Here is a 20,490-nt window from a genome sequence, read left to right on the forward strand (position 1 = left end):
AGGACATTGGCGCTCTATATTGAGCCAGGTTGCTCTCTGGAGTAAAGCCATGGGCACAGGTCCCCGGGAAGACTGCTCTTCCTGTATTGGCAACAGCTGCCAAAGCATACCCCTTGCTAGTCTGCCTGCCCATTGCTTATGCCCCCAAATGATGAGTCCACTCTCATGGGGTCCCTGGAAATTGGGGCCCCCTCTCCCATGCCAGCAGTTATTCATATGGTGCAGAGCCGGACCCAGGAATTTTGAAGTGTTATCTCTCCCCCATTCCGGTCAATATCTCTCCACCGGTCAGGAGTGTTATCACATCTAAGGAATTTAACAGCTGGGGAATGGAGAAGGTTTTCATCTGTTCTCATTTGTTTTGTTTAACTGAGGTGTGTTACACTGAAACATCTTTTTTTAAATTTACCAACTTTTAGTTTTTCTTTTTTGCACAATAAAAGGTCTTTTTGTTGAGAGTTGGAGTTAACATGTGCATTGCATCACCGACATATCAACTTATACTTGGTTTAAATATCCATTCATGCACCTGCTGTTCCCTCCCCACCCAAACATGCAGCCAGGCTCTAACACATGGGGCATCAAAATCTACTTTGGGTGCATGCAAGGCTTCACAGGGAAGGGGGGTGGCAGTGCTTCTATTCTGTTTTTTTACCATGGGGAGTTGGGTTTGCTCAACTCATGAGTGTCCAGTCCAATGGGAGATCCTTTGTCCTACCTCATATACATCACTCCTAGGAAGTCTTTGTGTTTCTTTCTCTTTCCTGAGTAACAGGGAAATAGTGTCCCCAACACTCTCAGCCCCACCGAAATTGTGCTTGTTTCTCTGAAAAACAAGTATCTGAAAAATCACCCTATTCACAGCATTCGTGCACAAAAGTTAAATTATTTATTTTTGCTAGAACCTACTATTTTACAAGTGAGAAACTAAAATTGAAAGAAAATGGCTTGCATAGAACTACTCAGTGGTTCCGGAATGGAGATACGAAGCTCTGTTAAGTGTTGTATTCTGGGCAATAGTGGCTTCTCATTATTTGTCACATTTGTATTTTATCCTTTCATTGAATAGCTCACGTTGGATTACATGGGATGCTCTCTTTATTCTATCAATAACTATATTGGAGAAATTTATTGCAAATATTCAATAACTATATATTGGTTTGAGAAAGTGATTTGATAAAGAACAGCCAGTGAATGTGATGGTGGAACTGAGATTTTGACCCACAACCTTTGCACCATAAACTGGGTATGACACATGCATAATCAAATAGTTCTGGACCACTCTGTATTTCCGGACCACTCTGGCTACAGTATATAAAATATTAAGTTTGTGGCAATAAGGCAGCAGAGCTTGAAAACGAACAACAACCTTGTGCTCAGCAGAGTTCATAACCACACAAACAGAGACAGGACTCTTCATCATGCCCATTTATCATGGACAACTTGATGATTTCATCTATAAACTGTGATTGTAAGAATGTCTGCAGATATTTCATCTAGCAGATCATGAGACTCTTCTCACGAGCAGCCAAGACCGGGCTAAGGCAGCCAAGCCTAGGCTTGGCTGCCCATGAGAACTGCCAGGATCCACACAAATCCCAGTGGTGGCATAGGCCAAACCAGCATAGGCCAAACCCGCTGGTTGTGTGTGAGCAGTGCGCAGGCTACTCTCAGCTGGTGCTGGTACAGGAGCAGGCTTCTGGTCATCACTGGAGGGATCCCACAATGCACCACACACTTGTGCAGTGTATTGTGGTATTTCTGGGGGCCAGGATGATGCATCCTAGCCTCTGCACTCCCTGGGGCAGCAGCGCATATTCCGTGCACCCAGACGGTCCTCGGAGATCATCTGCAGGTGAGGTGGGCTTTGGTAGCTTTCTCTGCCACCCACCCGCTGCCCTGCCCGCCCACTCATTAGAACGATCTCCATGTTTCTTAGCAGAATCATATATGTATTTAATAGCAGCTGTTCTTTGTTAATGCCCAAAGCTTCCCTAAGTCTTTAATTAACACAGTAGGCTAATCTGCTCATTTACCAACATGAAGGTAGGCGGCAGTAAACTCAGCTATTAATATTCATGAGAACCCACGCAAATCTCTCTAACAGAACTCACTCAAATGTGGGTAGCTCAGACCTTGTACCTTGTTTTTTACTGAGGTAGGATGGAAATAGGGCCTGTCCTACCTTTTTTTTCAATTATCTAGGTGCATTTACTGTTTGTAGGATTTCTGGGGAGTGAATGGTCATGTTTGTGATAAAGTGCTTTAGCTAGAAGGGCTGCTATCTGTGTATGTACTGACCTGTACAGCACACTCTATGATCCTTTGCTTGTAATGACTTCAATAGGGCTGGGCCTGCCTCCTGGCCCCTTGTGGCCAATCAGAGGACGCATTAAGAGGTAATGAAGTTTTCCATTGTATTGGCATGCTGGGATGCCAGAGTCAATTATCGTAGGATCCAGTTCCTGGTTTCTTTTCTGGAGCCCATGGCTGCCATGATCGTCTGGGTTGTGAATTTGCAGACCCAAATAGTGGATCTTCTTGTCTATGAGGATCTTCTTGTCTCCCCACCCCAAACACCCCAGATGATCGTGTGAATGGGCTCAGTTTGTTTTAAGTCAGGGCTGTGCTTCTAAAACTCCTTCCTTTGTTTAAAACTATGATAGGCAGCATCCAAACTTTTGTTGTAGTGGCAGACCATTGGTCATGGAAAGAGATCATTGACCCCTTGTGTTAACACAAAATGCACTGCTGAACCAAAAGTTTGAATGTTCCCAATATCCACAACTACCTGCATCTGTTTTGGAAATTTGTCTTGGCAAACTCCAGAGGCTTTGGGATTACATACATAAAACAATAAAATCACACAAAAATATAAATATTAACAGTGTCTTATTGCTCCTGTCTGCTAACAACTTGTCCAGATTTTTTTTAAATCCTGAAATATTATTTTGTGAATGAATCCTTGTCTTGAATATTTGTACATATGAGTGATTTAAGGAGTGTGCTTTCATTACTAAACACAAAGTGGGCCTGAAAATCGATATAACATGGATAAGTTCCATGTAGTCTTATTTTAATCTTAACTAACTTGTCAGGCACAATTGAAATAATTGCTGTAGCAGAATATAAAGCTAACTCTGAAATTACGTAGATGTATAGGAAGCTTTGCTATAGGCACCGAACCTCATTTATGTATGTTGCCTAATCAGAGAGTCAAGTGGACAGATTGCTCAAGCCAGAATGAGAATGTAGTGGGTAAATGCCTAGATTTCCTTTCCCCTGCAGGCACTTATCAATTAATTTGTGTAATTTGAAATTTTCCCTTGATAGATGCCACATAATTGGCAACTGATTTTCACCAGGAGGATGGCGTCGGTGCTTGCTTGTCAAACTGTGTTCTCCAGTACAGCCGACCCTGACAAAAACATGTTCTTCTTGGCAGCGCTTCTGTGGCAGTGGGATGGCAATGTTTCCTGCCCTCAGATTGTAAGCTATGCTACAACTGACACATTGTTAGCTCAGACGACAGTCATGGAGCACCATCATTCTTCTAGTTTTCAAATTAGATTTTCCAGGCGAAAGAGCCATGGCATGGCTGGACCATAGTTGCTAGCAGATGACTGGATCCTAAAGCACACAGATGGGCTCCTCATTTCCGTTCAGTTCATGTGCATTTCCTATCACTGGAAGCTGACACAAAGAAGCCATGGGGACACATCTGCACACTGATGTGATTATTTTAAAAAGGTTACCCCCCCTTTGCCCCTCCTTTTTATGGTGGAATATACTGAGTTCCTGTAAAACACCACCACATTGTAGTGACAGAATAATAATAAAAATTTTCGTTATCTGAGGAGGCCAGTAATACCTTTATTAGGACAAAACTAAAAAAACCAAAACTCACTTCTACGTGATCTTTTAGTTGGTTGTACAAGTGGTATTGCCTTTTTGTTACTTTAGAATTGGAAAAGGTATGACCACATTTTCTCAGGCAAATGTGCCATTGTGAATATGCTTTTGCTTTAAGAAGGGGAATTAGCTCTCATTGGGTGCACAAGTGCATGCCACAATAAGTCCTGCTTAGGATAGCTGGCCATGGATAAAAGCAGTTCAGGGTTAGGGCACCCCAAAGGAGAGTAGCAAGATATTTAGCTTCTTCTCATGAACAGTGAGAAGGGCACCAGAGCAGGCTGTGGGGAAGCCAGATTGGATTTACCTTCCCCACAGATGACTGCGCCCAGGCAGTGGGGAGGGCCAGGGGCTGGGATGAGTAATCACAGCCCTCAGAAATACCATGATGCACCATGCGAGTGCACAGTACATCATGGGGAATCCCACCTCCGCTCCCCAGGCTCCCTGCAGTCTAGCAGCCACAGCTGATAGATGATTTAAAAATGGGGTTAAGGGAGTGCTTGCTCCCTTAACCTTATTTTGAAAGGTGGCTACTTGGGCAGGTTTGCCACCGTGTTGCTGCTGGGATTGGCCCAATCCCGGCCATTCACTTGTATGTGCAAGATTGGGCTGGGTTGGGCTCCCTTAGCCTGGTTTTGCAAGTGTATGTGAATAGCCTCAAGGTTTCTTTGAAAACAATGAATACATTTATTAAGATCAGAAATACACAAGTAAAAATGGTAGTTGTCTTGTCTTCCTGATGATTGCCCAAGACAGGGATGTCCAACTACTTGATGCCATTCCTTAAGCAGAGGACCAAATTCAATGAATGCAAGCTTTAGTGGAACTGCTAGAATAGAGAGAAGAGATGAGGGTAGGGCTGATAGACAAAACAAAGAAAGGGGTGGAGTTATAGTCTATATACCTGTCCTAGTTTCTGCATAGCTGGTAAATGTAGACTTCAAGGTTGTTGGCTATTCTTCAGTGAGAGAAGAGGTGAATAGGCTTTGCCATGAGGAGAGAGCGAGCTATAGAAGCTTTGGCAGTCCAGGAAGCAAGTTTAGAACTCTCCCCCAACTCATGTTAGGGAAATGTCCTCAGCATCTGCTGTGGTTCTTGGAGAGGATGTTGAGGATCTTGGGCAGTTCAGAAAGCAAGTCCTGCTGACTCACTGCAGGAGGACCTTAATCTCAGTGGAAGTTGTAGGAAAGGGGCCAAGTGAGTAAGAGCTATGATGCAGTGGGAAGCAGCTGCCTTAGAGCCTCCAAACTTCGAGCAGAAGCAGATCCTGGAAAGATCGCCCAATCAGAGTCTTAGCTAGTACATGGTACATGGAGGAGCACACAGAGTTATGGGAAAGTACATCAGTTCATGAACACACATGATGGCACATGTGTGTACACACACACACACACACACACACAATACCCAAGAGCCTTTTTTGTAGGGATTTTGTGCCTTAAGGTCAAGGTTAGGCTGGTGAGCATATGAGAATGGCCGTTGGTGCTACAAACAAAAGACAAGGGTGATGCCCTCATGCCTATTCATGTAGCTAGGCAGACAATAGATGTGTGCTTCTTGCTCTCTTGCTGACTAACTGTCAGGAATTCCCAAGTAATCACAGTGGCATGTATCTTAAGGTCTATAGAGGAGGAAGCTCACTGGGTGCTCCCAGGAAGCTTCAATAACCTCCTTTTGTTTTCCAGGCTTGTACATTTCTTGCAGTTGGATGCTGACACAGCACTAATCACCTTATCAGTTCAGGTGGTTCTTGGCTTTTGTTTTCCAACAAACCATTTCCTTTGGTTGTTGTCATGCTGGCTTGGTTACTCTTAGTCCTTTGTGCTTCTTCTCCTTCTGGAGCACCGAGGATGCCAATTTACACCAGTCATGTTCCCAGGCTTAGTGTCAAGTCATGGTCACAAAAAGGATTGTGTAGGGCAAGAGGAACAGGTGTCTGTATGCAGGTGGTCTACCTCTAACAATTGACGATTATGTCACAGATCTGCCACATTATATTTCTTGTGTGGGAATACAGAGTCCTAAAGATACTTTGACAATGCATCGCTCATGAAACCACCATCCATAATATAGTCCTTGAATCTATTCCCATGATCAGTAGAAAGCGGGTTAAGGGAACCTAGCCCGTTTTCTACTGATAGTTGGAACCACCGGGCTCACGGGTGAGCCCGGTGGTTCCAAGGTGGCTAGCCTGCCTAACTCCCCCTCCCATTAAATGAGGTTAACAGAGTGAGCGCTCCACTAACCTCATTTTTTTGCTTGTGTGCCGTGGCGGCACGTGGTGACACACAAGTAGAACCTCGACCAGGAGGCTGCAGCCAGCCTCCCGGCCTCAGGGGTTTCTCCAGAATGTCCCACACACTCACGCAGTGCATCCTGGAACATTCAGGGGGGTGAGCGGCCCCCGTTCCCCACAGCCTCCACTGGTTCCATGTCGGAGCTGACCATCATGTGGGTGACCAATCCAGCTGCCCAGGGCTTGGAGGCTGCTCGTCTGTAGGGAGAGTGGGCTCAGACAGCCAGAAGCTCTTCTCACTGATCATGAAAAGAGCTTCCTTTTCTTCAAGCTCACTATTGTAACTATACCATTTTGTTTTAGCCTAGCTCTTTCTAACAAGTTTGAGAGCATCTTGGGAGCTAACAGTTCTACAAAAGTAATATATACTCTTGAAACAATGTTCTTATCATTGTTTACCACAAACTTAAAGTTGCTATGCAGTTAACTTATTCAGAATTATTCTGCTACCACTCAACCAGTAAAGGGTCTAGTGTCTCCTGGATGCACCTTTGCCCCATCTGGCCAGAATCAATGCACAGCCAAAGCATAAGTAACAAGGACTTCAGCTGCAGGGGGCTGTGCTCCCCTCCCCAGGGATATGCCAAGCCTTCCTAACTTTTCAGCATGCAAGCAGGATTAAATTCAATGGTTTACTAGGAAGTACAGGTAGACCTCATTATCCCCAGGGATTCTGTTTCTGCAGATTACTGGGGGTAATAAAACTTTGGATAATGAAGGATTGAGTCTATGGGAACGTGGGGGTTAGGTTCTCAGACTCACCCACCCCCACCCCCCAAATCACAAAAATTGGCCAAATAAAGTGCTATACCATGCTCTGCAGGTTTCCTGGCATCCAGCAATGCCCCTCAAATGCTCCCCCAAAGTCCAAAATGGTCACAAAAAGTCCTCAAAAGTCACCGATCATCATCATCACCACCACCACCACCACCACCATCATCATCATCATCATCATCATCAATTAATTAATGAAATGAGCCACAAAATGGCTCCTGCATACAATGTGGTGGCTGGAAATGATCTCTGCAGTCATTTATGGCCTTCTAGGAACCATGGATATGTGCGTTTTAACCCTTTAATATCCACAGATGAGGCCGGGTGTCTATTTGACACCCACAGATACATGAAAGTAGTGTTTTATGTTTTGGCTGTTCTAGAATGATTGCCAAGTCTTCCTGACCTCATCACCACAGCCTTTCTAGTTATGGGGCAGTATTTGGGCCCATTGGAGGATAGTCTAATCAACAGTCAGTTGTTAATATGTTTGGGCTTCATATCTCTTAGCCTCTATGTGGAAGGATGCAGGTTTTGTAGTCTACCTGTGCACACACAGCGGCTTCCACACATAGTCATTTGAAAAAACAACACAACATTAAAAAACAGTAATTAATTAAAGGATTTCTTTTTCACTTTCACTTGCTCCAAGACCAATTTCTCTTTCTCCAAGCCTGAATCCAAATGATTACAATGTCATGACATCATCTTTGATAAACACCTGAAATTTTTATCTTGTGTTTAAATATTTTCTATGGATACTTTATATGCCACTTTTCAACAAAGTTTCCAAAGAGCTATACACAGGAAAAATTAATTAATTAATTAATTAAATTAAATGATTCACTGTCCCAAAAGGCTCACAATCCAAAAAGAAACAAAAGGTAGATACCACCAACAGCCACTGGATGGAGAGGGCCAGTTCTCTATCCCCTGCAAAATATAACAGAATCACCAGTTTGGAAGGTGCCTCTTTGCTCAGTTAGCAGGAGTTACAGTGTATCAGAGGTTAAAAGAGACATATCACTTTATGGCATAGATGAAGTTCATGCTTCATTGTTTCAAAGAAAAAATGTTGCTTGGTTGTACCTTGTAGGGATGTGCCAAAATGTGATTAGGACAGCCAAATCGTGTGCACCTGCCTTTAAAACTGAGGGCTTACATGGCCCCTTGAAAGGGGAGGAGAGCAGGTTCACTGCCACCACCACAATTCTCCCCCCAGCTGTACCCGTGTGAGAGCACGGTGTCTTCCAGCTGCCCCATGCAGTGCTGGCACAGACATGGCCTCTGCACATACCTCCACATGGAGGCATGTGTGGAGGCCACGTGCATGCTGATGCTATGCAGGGGCAGCTGGGAGCCACTCTCCAGGGTGCGGATATAGCTGAGGTGAGTGCCAGGATGGTGGCAATAGCAGCAAATAGAGAATGTGCTGTGGGCTGTGTAAGCCCTCCGTTTTAAAGGTGCATGCACTTCAGCTGTCTGAATCACATTTTGGCACATTCCTAGTACCCTGACCATTTACCAGTGAACAATCTGTTATTAGAAAATACAATCTAATCCTGTGAGACATCAAACCTTGTCAGTTCATTACTGGCTTATCAAGGAAGTCTTTTCTTTTGCTCACTGCATAGACAAGACATTACAGACTGCTTGGGACTTGTCTTTCAAATGTAAATATGAGCAAGATGCATCCTTCAAAAAAAAATGCTCTTGCCAGTCTTGCTGTAATGGACTTTGCAAGTAGTTGAAGAAGCAGTGCTAGAAGTGCTAGACCTCTTTCAGTTAGTAGGCTTTGTCCAGCTGCTACATGATGTAGCATCATTCCAGGGACATAGAGGGTGGGAAATAGCAGATAGAGCCAGCCACCAGGAAAAGTGGCAGTAGAAGCTTCCAGAACTGCTTCTACTGCTGATGTCTGCAGAGGCACAATGTAAACTGTAGAAGAAAAGAGAGAAAAGACTTTCTGTTGTTGCTACCAAATGGAAATAAAGCCCTCAAAACTCTACAATAATTTATTTACAATAATTCTCTCCCACCCTGCTGTTTAATTTCTCCTTCACTGAACCCTTGAACTTAGTCAGCATTGTTTTGAAGATAATTTGTGGATAAGCTCTAATTTATTTAAAGGAAATTGACTAGGTCCCATTCAAAGCCGTTCATCCAAAGAAAGCCCTGAATCACCTAGAGCAGGAATTCTCAATGTTGAGTCCCCAGATTTTATTGGACTTAAACTCCCATAATCCCCAACCAAAGGCAACTGGGGCTGGGAATTATGGTAGCTGAAGTCCAATAACAGCTGGGGACCCAATGTTGAGAATCTCTGACCAAGAGGATTTGGGAAAGCATTTCCAGTCCCCCAAGTGCTGATGTAAGATTATGATTTACAGGGACATAACTGTAACTGTACAGACATGTTCAAAGAACACAAGCCAGGCACCTCATCCATTGCCCCTGTCACTCTGCTAGGCCTGCCACTTCCCTCCATTGTCATGTTCCCACACAGACTGGTAGCCTTGTCTTGCTTCCATTTCCTCTTCCATCTCCTGTTCGTGCTGCTGGCACCACCATTTCCCGGCCTCTTGTGGAAGTGAATTGGAGGATGGACTGTTTTCTCTCACACACTTGAGGAAGAGAGAAAACAGTCCATCTGTCCACTTGCCACTGAAAGAGCTGGCCGTGAAGTGGTGGTGGTGGAACAGGAGGTGGACGCAAGAGGAGAAGGAAAGAGGAGGGTGGTGGTGGTAGGAGACAGCAGGACATGGCAGCAAAGCAGGGGAGCACTGGGGGGCTAGCACCAGCCCCCACATATGAATAGTGAGGAGTTGGGGGGGCAATAGGTGGGGGGGCCAACATCAGCCACTACAGGGGTTGCCACTGATGATTTAGAAATATGAAATATGCCACTGGTGATTTAGAAATAAAATCTGTAGGTAATATCTGTGCAGCTGAATTTATTAGTGGCTGGGGTGAAATATAGGAAACTAATTGATGTGGAATGCTTAATACCAATGTGAAATACTTGATATTTGAATGGAAGTGTTGTCTGAGATATAAAAGGATGTGCTTGAATACTCCCAAATCTAGTTCTGTCTAGGAGCAGTTTTGTTTGTCATAGGGATAAATATTTGTCTGGGAATGAATAAGGAACTGAATGAAATAGGACTATTCAGTTTACTTTTAATTCAGTATTAAACACATGAGATGAATATACAGTATCTCATGGTACAAATGAGATGAGATACACTGTCTTTAGAGTAATGCTTGAGTAGTAATAATGAGTAATTTAGTCTGGATGTCAGACACTATTTACATTCTCAAAGATCTCTATAATTATCAGTGGTGCACCTAGGTAAATTTGATGCCTGAAACACCACAAGCCCCGCCCTGGGAGACCCCCCTGCATTACTCCTCTCTAAGTATGAAGCCCCCCCCCCATCGCAATTCCCCAGTGCATTTTTTGTGATGATTTTCAGTTTTCATTTTTTTAAAGTATCTGTTATTCCTTATTTCATATTTTGGTTTAAACTTAAATCACAGAAATTAAGTGCAAATTTCACAAACTATACAATATACAAATTGATTACTTCAGTGCATTTTACCACATTTGCCACTGAATTTGTAAAAAGAGTGGGGGGTGGGAAATCAAACAAGTTAAGTCAGTAAATTTCACATACTCCTCAGTATGTCTGCTAGATTCAGCAGGATATTAAGGTTAAAAACTATTTCAAAAGCTGCTATGACTGCAGATACAATAGAAGGCTTCCTTGGTGTTCAGACCAATAAATAAATTAAAAGAAGGGCTTTAAGTTCTGCATGATAAAAGGAACTGAAAGTAGGACAGAGAAAGAACAACCTTTGTAAGGAGCCTTGCCTGGGGCTAAGGAGAATCAGGAGTTCATTGCTTATTTCAGTGCATGGTGCAAGAGTGTTGAAAAGAGTTGGTGACTGAGGTTTTCCATAGCCTCAGGGTTTCAGCATTTCAATGTGTATGTAATGATAGTGAATGTCTAGGATACACTAAATAAACGTTTCTGTTTTCATATTTTCAGATTGCAATTTAAGAGGATGATGGAGGACTTCAGCATGATGATTCGTAGCCAACAGGATAAAATATAGCCTTGTTTTTCTGCTCTAGTCTTAGTATTACAAACATGAAGGCTTTTAAAAATGTTTATTGTGGGGTACATACAATGGTAGAATCAAAACAATAAATACATACAGGGCTGGCTCAAGTTTGTTATCTGAGGAGTTGCATAGAGACATTTTCACGTGGTTCAACAACATTTTCTAGCTTTGGGTGCATTCGCACATAAAGCCAAACCAGAGTTGAATGGGGCAGAAGTTGGAATTCATGTGTTGTGGCAAAAATGACCTGTGGTTTCTTTTGCCAAACTACAATTTGAACCTTTAGTTTGTAGTGAGTTTTGCTGCTCCAACCTGAGGTTGTAAGGTGACAGAGTTACATCTGAATGAATACACCACCATAACCAGGGTTTCATGCTGTTTCTGGAACTGAAATCATAGAGAGGGAAGCCCAGAATCACCCAGGAATGTGCCTGCTCCATGCCTGCTTCATTCTCAATGCCACCTTTCCGAGCAGTTGCCCCACCCCTGTCTCTATGCTCCTCAAGCTGTTACCTGGCAACAGGGATGCCACCTTATCCCATCCCAAGCTTCTAAGCCTGTCAAAAGAAAAGTCACATTGGGGGATGCCCACTTTCCATTGTGTCTCTTGTTCCCCACTCTGGCAACCAAAAGATTTTCCCTGGGACAACACGAAGGGACCACATAACACCGGTTATTAAAAGAACTGCCCTGGCTGCCAATATGTTTCCGGGTGAAATACAAAGTGCTGGTTATTACCTATAAAGCCCTTAATGGCTTGGGTCCAGGCTATTTGAGAGACCACTTCTTTTGTCATAATCCCTGCCGCCTGTTATGATCTTCTGGAGAGGTCCGGTTATGGTTGGCACTGGCTTGTTTGGTGGCAACCCAGGATCAGGCTTTCTCTGTGGCTGCTCGAGGGCTTTGGAATATGTTCCCTGCTGAAATAAGAGCATCTCCTTCTCTGTTTGTTTTCAGGAAGAATCTCAATACTCTTCTCTGTTCTCAGGTTTTTAATAATAATAATTTTAAAAACTTATTTTAATCATTATTTTATTCTATTGTTTTTGTCATGTATTTTAATTTGTGACTTTTAAATATTTTAAATTTTGTACCGAGAGATGCACATATCAGTCAGTATAAACATAAATAAATACATAAAATAAATAGATAAAAGACACAAGTGGGGCCCTGTTGATTTTGATGGTCTACCTCATGAGAACACAGTTCAAAGGAGTTCCGAAACTCACAGAGCCTCTGGTCCTCCTCAGCTGACTGGCCCTCTCATGAGAGGGCTAATTCCCAGGGTGGCAACCCAACAAGGGGGGCAGGAGTGTGCTTGCATGTTCCTGGACTGCTTTGCCCAGGTCTGCCATCGCAAGAGTATCTTCTGTCACATGGACTAGACTCTGGTATCCTTTGCGCGCGCTCTTATACATATTCCCTCCTAGGAAGTCATCATGATTCCTTCCTGGAATACCAGACAAATAGTGCCTCTCTCCCCCCACCCCACCCCCATTGCCAGTTATTGTGCAAGACTTTTGCTAGGGGGTCTTATGATGTAGGTGGTGAAGTTGCTGTCAGGAGTAGGGCTTAAATATCATTTAAAGGTATTTAAATACCCTTTCCCTGCTGAGGGCAGGAGGTCCATTCCAAAAAGGCACGATCGTATTCAGCACACTCCCTTGGGTGGCCAATGGCTGCTGCCTTTCAGGCTTTCCAATGCCTTGCCCACAGTCTGGCTACATGAGCACTATGGAACTTGCTGGGATGTGGCCTCGGTGGACCAGGAAGAGGGAGTGACTCCCCTACCCAGAAACCAGAAGTTTCCGGGCTACAGTTGGGACAAACGTTTGCCATGTGATTCATGGTTACAGAAATTAACCTCAGGTTCATCTATCCACAGTGCGAATTTATGTGCAAATTTATGTGCGAATGCAGCTTCTGTCTGCCTTCATAGGCTCAGTGCACACACAATACATGCAGAGGATTGTACTTCCTCCTCCTGCTACATTCCACATGGGCATTTACCTCTCCCTTCCTGCTCCATAATCGGAGCTAACTATGGTGAATGTTACTTCTGCATTGCTAGTTTTATTAACATTAGTTAGTCCAAACCATTGTTTGCAACCAAAGGGATTAGCAAGTAATGGTGGTTAATGTAACACTGGTATAAGCATCAACTAACCATTATTTGCTCCCAAACAGACATGAACAAATAATGTGTGTGTGAGGGGAGGACTGTGCAAACCTGGGGGAGAAACTCTCAATCTCATCTCAAAATCATCATAAGGAGATCAGGCAACCTTACATTTACATCAAGCCAGTGTTGTTGCTTATCCCACTCAGCTGACATTCCTTCCTTTTGTAACATCTCTGTCTCCAGTTTCTGCTGTTGTATATTAATTGCCTCTTCTCCCAAGCCTATTTTTTCTTTGCAGTAAGGCAAGCCCATGTGTTTTAATTTGCACCTTGCTATGAACAGAAACACATTACATGTGGACTAGCCCTGAAGTGCATGACTTGAATTCTACTTCATATACCACCACTGCCCCCCTGCAATAAATTAACAGACTGGTGGAGAGAGAAGGACAGGAGATTTGGGATGGGGGATAAGCAACAACTATTTTAGTTGAACTCCTGGAGTATTTAATTTTGAATTGCATTATATATATTTGTTATTTCTCCTAGGTGTGCCTTCCAAAATGCGTCCCGGCAGCCCAGCTGATTGGCTGGGCTGCGGAGGTGCCTGATTGGCTGGCGCACCCAGGAGAGAGGACAATTGGCCGGCGGTGCAGGCCAGGGCCGCTGGCGGGCCCGGCCTGGTGGCGACGGGTGGGGCGAGGGGCGAGGAGAGGACTGTTCAAGGACCAGCCGAGGGCTGAGGAGGCGGCAGCGTGGCAGGCCCCGATACTGTGGCAGAAGGTGGGGATGGGGGTGGGAGAGGTGGCTGGCCCCCAAAGAGGCCAGCCGCAAAGACTGGCAAGTGGCTCTCGGCGGTCCTGACAAGCGGCGGAGGCAGCTCTCGGCAGGCCCGACAGGCGGCGGAAGCGGCTCTCGGTGGGCCCGACAGGTGACAGCACTCGGTCTGCTGGTGGCGGCTGCACTCAGCACTTGGCCCACTGGAGACTGGGGGGGGGGAGAGGTAGCTGGCCCCAAAGAGCGCACAGATGCTCTGTGCAGGGTCGGCTTGTTGTATATATTTCCACTCCTGTAATATTGGACAGTGGGTGCAAAGATTATTGTCTCACACTTCTCCTGTCCTAATCATTTAATCCACCAGTAAAATATAAGATAATTAGGGGCAGGGTGGGGGGGAATCAGCATTCCTCAATTATGAATTGCACAAATGTTTAATATTGTGCACAAGCACAGACTTCTTGCTCTATTTCTCACCTTTAAGAATTCTGCCGCATATTAATATTTAATTGCAAAAAATATATACTCAGCCATACAAAAGCTTCCTTTCATTGTTTCTTCTTACCTGCCATGCCTCTTAAACATCTGAGGCAATTTCCACCAGTTCCTTTAATCTAAGGCTGTTGAAGGAGGCTACTATAGAAGCTTTCCTCTCCAATCAGGCCAGCTGCAGGAAAAAATAATAATTTGATTATGATAATTTTTTTTAAAAACAACAGCTAGAATTCTAATAGGACTCTTCAGTTTACTTACTGGCTTGCAATCTTATTGGCATAGTCTGGAAGTATTTCAAATACTGCTTGAATTTTGTAATTTCAGATGCATTTTCTATTTTGTTGTGGTTTCTTTATCTTTTTGTGATTGTTTTCTACCAAAAAGAATTTAAATATATTTGATATGAACGTAAGCTTGTTCCATGCCACCATAGTTAAACTGCCTCTGAAAGAAAACAACAGCCTGATTAGTGCCATAAACTAATCACTAGTCACTTACACCACTATAGTTTTTAAATAACATAAAAACCAGCCCACTTATACCTAAGATATGAGATTATAAGCAATATTTCTCATTAATTAAATATGAAAGTAATAAAGAAAACTTGTGTAGGAGCAACAAGAATTTTAAAGCAACAGGATTTTTTTAAATAAAGAATTATGACTATAAATAACGCAATCTGTATGCTGAGTCAACTGCCTATGATTACATATTTCCACTGTAGTCATAAATGTCAGTGCCAAAAACTTGGTTTCTGAGCAGGTCTCTGCTTACACATTATAATCAATCACTCAGAAATGCCTCTGGGGAATATTTGATGTGAATCATGTGAAGCCAGTTTGCTAGGTGTGATTGGGCCTTAAGGCTACATCTAGACAGCACCTTCCTTCACAAGAAAATTTTTCAAATGGTGGGCTCTTTTTGCTAGAGATTTTCAGAGACTGGATGGCTATCTGTAAAGGATGCTATAGCAATTTCCTGCTCGGAAAAGGAGGCTGGACTAGAAGACCTCCAAGGTCTTGTCCAACACTAAAATGCTTGCCAACTAGCAAGCATTTTAAAATAAAACTCATAAAATGATTTCCAACTAGCATTGAAAGTCTATGCTACAGCCACAGTTGTACCAGTATCAGTCTGGGATCCCATAGTTTATCCCACTATTTTGTACCACCTGTATTGGTCCCACTAGTCTTGGATCTGTAGTTCTGGAGTAGCAGTGATCAGTTTGAAGATCAGAAGTAGCTTGTGGGTGTCAGATGTGTTGAATCAAAACCATGATCCTCAAAAAGACTCTCGATCCAGAAGTACCGTAACATATATTTTCATTAGATGTGGATCTAATAAAAATAAAACCTATGTTCTGGAAATTTTCTTACATCTTTATCATGTTCTTCCTCCAAGGAATTCAGGGTGGAATACTTTCCCCCAACCTTTATCCCCCAAACAAACCTGTTAGATAAGTTACTGGCCCAAGGCCACCCACTGAGCTTTTTAGCTAAGCAGGGATTTGAACCCTGTTTTCCCTAGATCTAGACCAGTGTTCTTCATTGTAAGGCCTTAGGGCTAGTGGACGCTCCCGTCAATGCTTTCTGCAGTTCCCTAACTGTTTATTGGTCCTGTGTGAAGTTTTGGCCAATGTGGAATATTCAGCACAAGCCCCCAGCACCATGTGGAGATTACCTTTCTCACCATGCTTCTGTGCTTTGCTTAGTGCCAGGAGACTCCTGTGCATGTGAGGCTTGGGAAGTGAGTCTTGGGAAGTGTAGCTTTCCTCCTAGAACTCTCAGAGAGGCTCCTTCTCTTTTCATAGACCCTCCTATCACTGAGAAAAGCACAGTATTGTGCAGAGGTCAGCACAATGAGAAATGGCTCTTACAATGAAGACTTTTTTAAAAAAACCAAAATGGCCCTGGCTTGAAAAATAGTGAAAATCACTGTTCTAATTCAACATTCCAAGCACAACACCACACTGACTTTCACCCAGTCCACAAAGTGATTTAAATCAAACCACTTGCATTTGGCCAGTTAACTTGCTCCTGAAATCTGCAATACTAAAATTAATCAAGTAAAACCATGATGCCATAACTGATTGACTAGCTGGGAGGCCTATTTACAAAACAAAATATACCTTTTCACTTTAGTCACTCCCATGTTAGTAGTGCAAGTCCAAAATTCACCTTATTTTTAAAAAGATGCTTTTTAAAAAAGAGCTACAGTAAAACATACTGATAATTTTCTGTCTAGTTCTGAGTAATGGAACTTGAGAAGTAATTCTCCTATGTATTCAGTCGGCTTTCATTAAATGAATGACATTTAATGTCCTCCTGTTGCCAGAAATCCTTACTTTGGGGTGCACAGAGCATAACCCCCCCCATGCAGTTGGAACTGTGGGCTCACAGTCTTCATTTTGGATACTCCAGCTCATGGGATCATGAACTTTTCACATGCCCATATTTGGCAAAAGCCCATCGCTAGTTGCTTGACATGAGTAAAGCATGGGGCAATGCACCCAGCTAACTTGGTAAAGAGGCACCTTTTAACATGGTGATTCTCTTTTTTTAGCAGGGAGAGTAATTGGCACTATCCACCCCCAGCACAGTACCTCCAGTGACTGTTGCTGGTATCTATCTTATGTTTCTTTTTAGATTGTGAGCCCTTTGGGGACAGGGGTCCATATTATTTATTTGTTATTTCTCTGTGTAAAGTGCCCTGAGCCATTTTTTGAAGGGTGGTATAGAAATTAAATTAAATTAAATTAAATAATTAAATTAAATTAAATTAAATTAAAAATAAATTTTAAAAAGCTAAGACTGCAAGGGGCAAACCTCTCTCTCTGTGTATTTATTTATTTTTATTTAATTTTTACATTTATATCCCGCTCTTCCTCTGAGGAGCTCAAAGCGGTGGGGTAGGTTAGGCTGAGAGATACATGACTGGCCCAGAGTCACCCAGTGAGTTTCATGGATATACAAACTCAGGTCTTCCCGGTCCTAGTTCAGCAACCAACACTCTAATTAGCAATCAGCCAGCAAGTAGACCTAATTCAAAGGATATACCTCAAGGGAAGAAAATACTCCCTTTTCGCAAGAGAAATAGTATTGACTCTCTGCTGCAACTCAGATAAGAAGCAACATTTCCCAACCCACCATTAACACCAATGACCAGAGTGGAGGCAACTCATTAAAATCTAAAAATGTATATCTTTGCACCTGGAGTGGCATCTCCATTTCCAGTTAAGCCTTAAGTCCACTAGCAGTTCAGATCTACATGCACACTTTCACAAGCCACTCTCATCTTTTGTTTGACCCAAAACTGACCAATTGGCATGCCACTATGAACTTCAATGTTCTAGCTGAATTTCTTTCCCTCCAGAGAGGGAGAATGACTTATGAAATCTCCGGGCATGTTTTGGAATACAAGTACTTCTGGCCAAGCAACATGGCCTCAGAATCTCCATGGGAGTCTACTCGCCCTTTCTTCCTGTCCCCCACCTTTTCCTGTGAGGAGATCTGCCTGTGCACCCATCTACAAGTGCACCAAATTCACCCACAGACCAAGGACAGGTAAAGCTAACCTTCTGCCTTTTTTTTTTTAGTATCCTTGCCACCTTTCTAAACCCTCTATTCCTGCCTTCAAACACTTTTCTACAGCAAGCTTTAACCTGCAATTTGGACCCTTAGGGATGTGCACGAATTGATTTTTTTAATTCAATTTGTGCCCAAATGGAATCACCCCGATTTGTTTTGTGTTCAAATCTGTCCCCCCGAATCACACCAGATTTGATTTGGATTTGATTCTATTCAATTCGGATTCAGATCTGTATTAAGTGGCAGTGGGTGGGTTGAACTAGAATGCTTACAAGTCCCTCTCCAACTCTATTGTTCTATGAAATAACTGACACGAAGTGCCTGTCCTATAATATTTTTATGAGTCGGAAGCTAAGTAAAATTTAGTTGTCAAGAATTCCAGACAGGTAGATGCAAACTGAGGGAAAAGGCATGCCTATGATGATCTTCCTGTCAATGGGGACTACATAGAAACTGACACTCAAGATTAGTGGTTGTCAAGAGTATTTGAATGAAGAAAACAAATCAGCAGTTTTCAGCTGAGGCCATGGTAGGATGTATCTAAAACACAAATAATAAAATTGCATATCAATTTTTGTACAAAATTACACGGTGATTGCCGAGCAGGCAAAATGTAATTGAATTTTTGTTACCAAGTGTATTAAAGCACAGCAAATCTAAAAACTGGTATGTGTGGACAGCTGGCTATGCAAACCTCAGAGGTTGAATTGTAGTAGCAATCTCTGCATACTCCTAAAAATCTAGCTATATCAGACCTGAACTTAACAGGCAGTTGGTCAAAATATGTTGAATAACATATTTGTGCAAAGAAATGTCTTTGCCGGAGGTGAAAAGTTCAGCCAAAGCTACTAACATTTTGATATATCATACCTAGTGTGTAGACAATCTGCTTCAATATGTGTGTGTATATACGTAAAGTTATTCCACTGTTCCTTCAAGAAGGTTGTGGGGTAGGGGCGCATATTATGCCTACTGCATTTTATCATTTACAATTGTGTTTGGCCCCAAAACGACCCAATACGTTTAATGCCAGGGAAGGAATTTGAATCAAGAGATCCCTAGTTGTGTTTTTATTTAAAGCAACACTTTTTGTCTCTTGGGGTGTCAGGTGTAGTCAACCGAGGTTTTACTTCAAGTTATCTGCAACTGTTGTGGTTTCCTGGTACCCAGGTCACAGCTAAAAGGCTTTTTGTTGTTGTTCAAAAAGACCATGTGTGGTCTGGGGAGGAAAGTGTGTTGCTAGAAAAGACAGAGTGAGGGGCATACTGTGTGGAGCAATGTTGATGGTCTAAAGTTCCAGCCAACAATCCTGGGAACCACTGCCAGATTGCATACTGGGCAGGGAAGAAAAGTGAACTTTGGACCAATCCAAGAAAAGTGGATTGGCAAGGTTGTGGGGTCTGAGTATATGTGCAGAGGTGCACCTGGGTAATTTTGGAGCCTGGACCTAAAGGCCTCCTACCCCACATGCCCTGTGGCCACCACTGGATAAGCTGCAATGCACTATTTTTTTATACCAGGATATGCTCAGGGAAAGCTGGAAATGCTTTTTATTTTTAGAATAGATTCTGAGTAAGATACTTCTCACTGACTTGCCACATTGTGTATGCTCAGCATTTGGATGGCCCCCAGGCCAGGATTTAGAGGCCCACCAGGCCCTTGGGGGACTGGCCCTCCACTTGGATGTAGAGTCCAAAGAACACCACTGTGTGTTTCTGTGGGGTGTATGTGTGTGTGACACGTGTGTGTGTGTGTGTGTGTGTGTGTACACAAGAGAGCATAGTGAATGTGTGAGGGGTGCAGTGGAGGGAGACAGTAAATGGAAACTGTGCTCAGATGCAGATCCAAGGCCTGCGCTACTGAAAAGAGATTATTAAGCAGAAAATAACATTGCATTTGACTCCTCAACTGTCTTGTTCCCGAGTAACCTCCAGAGAGTACCCTAGAAAAGAAAAGGTTGTACATGGTTGTATTACTGTATTAAAGGGCAGCTTTGCTCTTCATCCCTGGGTCACATAGGTAGGACAGAATATGCCATGCCGATGCACCCAAGGGATTGCTGAGCCAAGCTACCACTCCGGTCCTCAGCTGACTTGCCAGAGCAATTTCTTCCCCAGTTATCAGCATGGACTGGAGTTCATCCATGATTTTCTTGAAGAAAAGAGTGGAGGGCAAAGCTTGGCTCAGTTTTGCTTTCTTGTCACACAAGCTGTTCATGGCAACAAAGAATGACTTGAGTGTCGAGACAACCTCAGATATGAGCTTCCAGTCCGCATTGAACACATCCAGACCATGCCCTTGCCAGGCTATGGATAGCTGCCTCTTGTTCCTGCAGGCACTGGAGCAAGAGAAAGGTGGAGTTCCACCAGCTTGGAACATCCTCAGGGATCAGGTGTT

At 43.3% G+C, this 20,490-nt stretch overlaps 1 protein-coding gene and 1 long non-coding RNA gene across 8 annotated transcripts in view; both read left to right on the plus strand.

The window, feature by feature from the left end:
* The window catches only part of LOC128326480 (uncharacterized), a 37,626-nt gene extending 26,463 nt beyond the window's left edge, over positions 1 to 11,163 (plus strand). Inside the window, exons 2-3 of the long non-coding RNA XR_008308074.1 lie at positions 3,334 to 3,489; positions 11,038 to 11,163. This is a non-coding gene — a long non-coding RNA (uncharacterized LOC128326480). The remainder of the gene's footprint in view (positions 1 to 3,333; positions 3,490 to 11,037) is intronic.
* TAFA5 (TAFA chemokine like family member 5) overlaps positions 1 to 20,490 on the plus strand; it is a 501,003-nt gene that overhangs the window by 72,116 nt on the left and 408,397 nt on the right. The gene's annotated exons all lie outside the window — the stretch shown is intronic.

Source organism: Hemicordylus capensis, chromosome 5 (assembly GCF_027244095.1).
Source record: "Hemicordylus capensis ecotype Gifberg chromosome 5, rHemCap1.1.pri, whole genome shotgun sequence".
NCBI classification, from domain to species: Eukaryota; Metazoa; Chordata; class Lepidosauria; order Squamata; family Cordylidae; genus Hemicordylus; species Hemicordylus capensis.